Source organism: Pteropus medius, unplaced genomic scaffold (assembly GCF_902729225.1).
Source record: "Pteropus medius unplaced genomic scaffold, Ma_sr-lr_union100, whole genome shotgun sequence".
In the NCBI taxonomy this organism is placed as follows: Eukaryota; Metazoa; Chordata; class Mammalia; order Chiroptera; family Pteropodidae; genus Pteropus; species Pteropus medius.
In genome coordinates, this window is record NW_024352786.1 from 2645041 (window position 1) to 2652440 (window position 7400).

At 40.8% G+C, this 7400-nt stretch overlaps 1 protein-coding gene across 1 annotated transcript in view; it reads right to left on the minus strand.

Moving 5' to 3' along the window:
* The window catches only part of LOC120591139 (sodium/hydrogen exchanger 9B2), a 41986-nt gene extending 36229 nt beyond the window's left edge, over nucleotides 1-5757 (minus strand). Inside the window, exon 1 of the mRNA XM_039848722.1 lies at nucleotides 5379-5757. The gene's annotated coding sequence lies outside the window, so the exon portion shown is untranslated. The remainder of the gene's footprint in view (nucleotides 1-5378) is intronic.
* Between the last annotated feature and the right edge of the window lie 1643 nt (nucleotides 5758-7400).

Here is a 7400-nt window from a genome sequence, read left to right on the forward strand (position 1 = left end):
AAAGAACTATCACTTTGCAAATATCCATAGGCTCTTGGTCAAGTAGAATATTCTTACTGCTATTAACTGAATTACTGCTAAAAGATCACATGGATAAAAGCTGGTTATTCCTGTTATTTCGTTTGTCTGTGATATGGACAGGCTAACATTTCATGGGGTGGTATTACCGAGGATTTACATAGATTACTGGAGTACTCTCTGTGCTGCATTCATGCATCTGAAGGAGCATCTCCTTTACTGTTCAGTACATGCTCTATAATAATTATAATAGAAATCTCCTACCTTTGATGTTCATCCACTCATGCATTGAAAGCATAGTTTCTCAGTCTCATAAAGTATTGTTATACAGAACATATAGAAACCTTCCCATTTCTGGACTCTGCCAATCAACTCAGATCTAATGTTCATTTCCCAAAAGAAGCCCTACCCAGCAGTGAGGAATTCAAATCAAGCAAAGAGTAGGGCTTAAAATCTACCTGACAATTACTGAAATGACTAAGAACAAGTTATCAAAGGAAAACAACTGCTACTCTGTTTGCTTAACTGATAGTGATTTGGTTGAATCATCACGAAGTAAAACACCATGTAATGAAATATGAATAAAAGAATGTTATTCCTAGGAAAGAAGGAACCCAATACTTGTATCTCTCCTTTCTAATCGCTCACCCCATGAAGGGCCAATATATTTAATTGTAAGTTTAAAATATTATTTCCTGATCTACTAAAATCAGAATTTCCAGAGGTTGGATCTCCCCAGGCACGGCAGAGAAGACTCATGCCTGCTTAAAATCCACTGCTCAGGTATGCCAGTGGGTCCCTTCCCCACTTCTAGGGATAAATCACGATTGGTTGATTAAGGCTGAGGATGATTCATTTTTTGCCAATGAAATTTGTGGGCAAGACTATTGAGGGCCACTGGGTAAGATTTTCCTTCCTAATAAAATGAGACAAGAGGAGAACCCTCCTCACTTTTTGTCTTTAAATGCCCTTGTGTGTATGTTGAGGGGTAAGTGCAGCTGTGGATAGAGACTGTATTTTTTGTAACTCTAGCAGCCATCATCTACCCATGAAGAGAAAGTCAAGATGAGCCCATAGAAAGCAACCCAGAGACTGATATTATTGTATTACTGAACCAACCCTGGATCCACATACCTTCAGACATCTTGTTATGTGAGAAAATTGAACTTGTATTTTTAAAGGCAATCTTAGCCAAATATTCTTTTACTTGCAGTCAAAAGTAGCCTAGCCAACAGAACATGTAATTTTGATGCAGAGCCAGCTCTGTAATCCTCTAATGTTGAGGAACCTTTGGCTTACACCTGTCTCCCTAATTTATTGACATGGTGCAAAATCTTCATTGAAGATGAATGATCAGAACACTGCCTTTGTGTTGATAATTCTCAAAAATGTCTGGAAAATAAGATTTTAGCGCAAGGTTTTTAGTGTCATTCTTTTAGTCAACAGAGATTATATAGATTGCAAGGTTATATATTTTCCCTCCCATACCCTTGAAGTTTGGTTGTAATATTTAAATATTGAATGAAAAAAAGTTGGGCTTATAGACATTTAATTGTTTTCTAAATTTCTACTCATGAAACAAACACAACAACAATAAAACACCACGACCATCGCTGCTTAGAGTTTCATTTTTTGATTTCTCTACTTGGTAAAATGTACTAGTCATTCAAGATCTAATTCGAACATCACTTTCTCAATTAGTATTTCCTAACTCCATGTAAACTAACTCTATCCCTCTTTTTCTGAGGACTCATTCATTCATTCATTCATTCATTCAAAAAACATCTATTAAGCTCTTGTCGAGTTCTAGCCCTTGTGCTGAAATTCAAAAGTGAACATTCTGACAACGTTCCTTACTTAAAGGCTGCAATTTAGTTAGAAAATGATAGATCATTCCTTAAGCAACCATAATGAAGTGTGGTAACTTTCAGTTTTAGGTACATGAGATAGCAACCTCATCCCTTCACAATCAGTGAAGTTCATCAGACTTTTACTGGATTTCTATGGTGTGTAAAGGACAAGAGATGCAAAGATGATTGAGATGCAGCCACTCTTCTTTGTAGTAGGGATAGAGACTGATATGACTTCACCAAACTAGTTTTCTCTGCTGCCTGGGCACATATATAGTTGACATTTCCCAGTATCCCTTGCAGGTCAGACTGGCATGTGACCAAGGCCTGGCTAATGGGACGTGGGCATAAATAATGTATGCTACTTCCATTCCTCATCTGTAATTATGAAACCTCTCATGCAATCCTCTACATACCTCTCTTTTACTGTCCATTGCCTGGAAACTAAGGATTCTGAGATCTTAGGGGATGGCAAAGCCCTAATACAGAAAGAATTTGGGTTCCTGAATCACGGAATTGAAGGCCAGTTAAACACCATTACATGAATGAGGAATAGGCTTTACCTGAGGGAGAAATAGGCTTCTACTGCATTGTAACTGAGACTTTGGAGTTAATCTGTTATAGCAGCTACTGTTACCTTTAGGTAATGTAATTATGATGTGAAGAATGCAGGCATAGAATTAAACAGGGGAGAGGAGGTATCGCCTTGCTTGGCTGGTGTCAGGTGACATTTGAATCAATCCTTGAAAGATGACTTAGTCTTGTAAAGAAAACAGGCAAAGGAACTAGACGAATAAAGGATGAGAGGTGAAAAGGAAAGTGTATATAGGGAATTCTATGCACAGTTATATTAATTAAAGCAATGTGAGCAAGATGTGGAACAGTGAGAGGAAAATGGAGATGAAAACCCTGAATGTAAATCCTGTGTCATTGCCTCCTACTTGGGCCATTTTGGGTAACTTTACCGGTCTGGATGAGTTTCTTCATCTGTAAAATGGTGACAATGCCTATGTCACAGAAAATCTTAAAGCAGTATTAAGTACATCATAGAGTTCCCATGTAGTCCCCCCAATGCTTTATGTTCCTTTTATAAGATTTTCCTTGAGAAAGAAGCATGCATGTACTGTATTAAAAAGCACAGATAAGGGATACTGGTAAATTGAAACCTTTTAGTCCTTCATATAAGCCAAAGAAAAATCAAAGAATGAATTTCTAAAAGTGCAAAGGGCTTTTATTATGTTAATAAGATTTACTTAATTTTATTAGGCTGTTAGAAACTCTTTAGAAATTATCATGCAGGTGCTTTCCTTAACACATATGACACATGACTACAAAATATAGAGAACGCCTCCTCATTACACAAATGAATGCATAGGCAGGTACATCTTCCCATACACTATGTTCCTGGATTTTGTATGAAAAAGATGTAAACCCTTTTCCCTGAGGAAAATCTGTTTTATCATTGGAGTTTGTGTGGGAAACAAGAGTCCGTGGTCTACCAGTTATCAGTAGCCTAGTAAATAATTGGTCATAAACCAGATATTCAATAATCTCTTGTTATAGAACTTATTCTGTAAATATTTTAAGAGAAGAAATGTTTTACATTACATTTGTAGAGCAAGAGAATTTAGAGATAATCTAGTCTATGAGTAACAAACACAAATGTTTTGGGGACCAAATAAAAATATGGGGGTCTGTGGCAACTGCAGAAGGCATAGCCCAACTAAAGGCATTCAAATCACTGCAAGCCCCTTGATCTAATCTCATAATTTCATTTCCCATCTAAAGAAACTGAAGAGATTAGGTTTACGTGACCCTGAGAGGCTACATAGCAAACGTATTAATCAGAATCAGTGCATAGCAGAAAACCTAAACCACACCAGGTATTTTAAGCAGAAAGAGCTTTTATACAGGGAATTAAGTGAACTGTTGAAAGGGCTAGAAATATAGGGTCTAGGCTGGGCCTCCAGAAGGCCCCAGGACTCAGACATATAGCACTTCTAGAATATTAGTAACTGAACAACTGAGGCATATACTATTTTTGTACTATTAAGAGATCCCATAGGGACTGCGGAGTTCAAAAACACCACTGCAGTTGTGAGTCCAAGAAGCTGGGATCTGGAAGCTGCCTGGACAGGGAGCACAGAATATTTTCACCACCTCCCTCAACTGCCTCCTGATTACCACAGAGCTGGTGATTCAACAGGACAATGCTGAGTCTGGCTGTCACTGATGCTATAAGTCCTTCCCAACACCCACAATTCTGGAGACCGGACACTCGCATCTTGTAGGCCTTCTCTGCCAACAGAAAAGAGCCAAAAATAGCAGGGAGACAGCCTCTGCCTCACCCCTGTGATTGAAATGTTAGGCAAATTATCTACTTGCCTGAACCTAGTTTTACATTCAGAACACTAGTTGGAAGAGAGTATTGGAAATGTTTTTAGCTTTCTAGTTTTTCCTGTACAAGAAGGTACACAAGAAACAGGTAGAAATGGATGTGGGTGCGAAACTTCCGTATCCAGCAGAGTAACGTTTAGCATAGGCCTCAGGACTCAGACCTGTTACACTGACTTTTCACCACTTATTCTATAATGCTTACAATGGAAATCCTAAAACTTAAAAAAAAAGGACAAAAATCTAGTCAATAGGGTTATATTACTAAAGACCTTTATAAGCTAGAAAATATATTGTGATTTAGTCATTTGCTCATATCATATGTATAGCATGAATCACACTATCTAATTACTTGTGAGGTAGATTCTGATCCATTGGATTTTGAGTTACTGAATGGCAGACACTGTATTTCATTCATATTTATATCTCTTGTCCCTGTGCCTCTTGTCCCTATGCCTCTTGGCCCAGAGAAGACACACAAGTATTTGCTGAATTGCAATGTTTTGCTCTTGACTTGGAAAGAAACAGTAAACCGGAATTTCACGAGTACTGTGTAGCAGCAATGTCAGGTAGAGGTCCCATTGAGGAGTGGGGGGAAGTCTTAGTCTTTCTGTGAAAACAGAGGTTGACCTGGTTAAGTAAGGTAAATGCTGTTTCTACCCAGGTGTTGTGATTTCTTGATGGGAGGCTTAAGGGACCAGTGGCTTCTTGGCATTAATCTTTTAGAGCAACATATCACACCAGAGTCTAGGATGAGACAACCAGGATGAGACAACCAGGATGAGATAACAAGCTGATGCCTGGTAAGAAAAAAAAGCCACAGACTCAGCCTGCGCTTTGAGCAGGTGGTTCTATTCCCCAGTTAGCAGGATCTGATAGTTCTTAGCGCTTCGGAGTGCTAATCCTGCCCACAGTAGTAGCAACACTCACTGAATGATTTGAGAACTAAAACAAAAACAAACAAGAAAAACCCTGTCCAACAACACAACAGCAAACACACATTCCAATCTCCGTTCAACCGCACAGAGCTGGGCGAGCCCGGGGTCTCTGGCGGGGCGAGGTTCCCTTCCAGGTGCTGGTTCTTTATACCCTTAATGTTTTCCCAGGGCTACTCACCTCCCGGTCTCCAGCGCACGCCCAGGAGATATGCTAAAATAGCAGTCTTCAACCTTTTTGGCACCAGGGACCCGTGCTCCTATGAGAATCTAATGCCTGATGATCTGTGGTGGGGCTGAGCCCATGATGCTAGCGCTGGGGAGAGGCTGCAAATACAGATGAAGCCTGCTTGCTTCCCCCCAACAGCTCACCCCGTTATGTGGCCTGGTTCCTAACAGGCCATGGATCAGTACCAGTCCAGGGCCCTCGGATTTGGGGACCCCTAGGCTAAAAGGTGTGCAGCATCCACCATCCAGCCACGGCCTTCCTGGTGGCCTATCACAACAGGCGGAGCCGCAAGATCTGATTATTGCAGCCGCCTGGGAGCTGGGCGCGCAGCCTGGAGTCTGCGGCCCCGCCTTCTCTGCGCGCTCAGGGCGCCCGGGGCCAGGACATGAGCTAATATGGGCTGGGCTCCCCATGCGCTCTCTGTCGGGTTTGGGGCCTCAGGCCCCGGCCCAGGGCTGCACGAGGCTTCCGGGCAGACAGCGGGGTTTGGGGCAGGGCGGAAGGGGCCGCTTCCCGGGACCTCGGAGCAGCACCGTACATGTTCAGTCATTTGTCCCGTTGGGTGGCCTCGCGGGCCCCTGGTGCCGGGAGGAGCGCGTCTCCCTGGGAAGCTCCGCAGAAAGGTCGCTCCGCAGGAGCAAGTCATGGTGCCCAGTCTTTCCCGGCGATGCCGGTACCCTGGGCGAGGACGCTGGCTCTTCAGGAGCCAGGAATGCAGGCCGGGCAACCAATGGCTTGGTTTGTCGTTCCCTAAACCAACTTCTACATTCTGGATTTTAATGCCACCCTTTAGTTGTACTTTTTTGAAGAATCTTCTCAGATGCTGTTGAGAAGATAAGATTTTTTTTTCTGGTGACCGATTAAGTCATGGGATAAAGGCTGTTCTTAATCCTTTCATCGCTTCCTTAACATGTGCCCTTCTTGCTGTATTGTTTTAGATTTAACCTTTCCATTTGCAGATTGATTCTTTTTCCTTTAAAATTCTCATTTCCCTGTCTTCCTTTCCTCTGTATTTCCTCTGTATTCTCTGTACAACTAAATGTGTTTATATACCCGCGCGCTCCTTTTGGAATATTCATTTCCTTCAGAAATAAAAAAAATGTTCTTACCTGTTTTTCACTTCTTTAACCAAGTGCCATTTTTAATCACCTTTTTTCAAGTAAGAGGGACAATGTCAAGTAAATGTCTCCACCAGACAGAACCCACTCATTCTTGGCCCTCGGGTCCTCCTTTGTGGAAAGAATGGATGAACCTATGTTCTCTCCAAAAACCTTCTTCAGAGCGTCTAAAATATTTTCCTAAACTGAACTCTTCCTCAACTAAAGCTTGCAAAGTTTCAGGTGACACCCAGCTTCCTCTTGCCACAAGAATGAAATATATTTTTCCTTTTCTTTCAATCATATGATCTCCATTAATACATCACTCGATTTGATTAGCATGACTTTGGAAACATTGAACTTTGAGGCTAGATTTTACTTTGCATTTATTGTTTATAATGTTTTATTAAAAGAGTTTATAGTTAGCGTTGAGAGAACTAACTCAGAGCATTTAAAACTAGAATTCATTTTGCAGAATCATCACATTTATTTAGAATTCATTTGTTCATAGTCATACATGTGTACTTGCTTACAGCATAAAGTACTTCACAACATACTTATCAACTTCAATGTCCCATACCTCATCTGATAAGAAGTTAACAGCATTTTGATTATGATACACCCCAAAGAAACCCAGATTTGGCCCAACTCTAATTTCACAAACTGGAAAATTAAAATCCAAGATAAATTGTGTGACTTGGTCTAGGTCACAAACCAAGCTATCTGTGATATATCTCATGGATATATCTCATCAGTGGAATATCTCATCTAGAAGCCTAAAACAAATCTTAAACTCAATAGACTCTTTGGGAGTGCTAGTCAAAATATCCTTTGCTGTCGATTTTAACTAAATATTCTTTCTTATACATAAAATGTT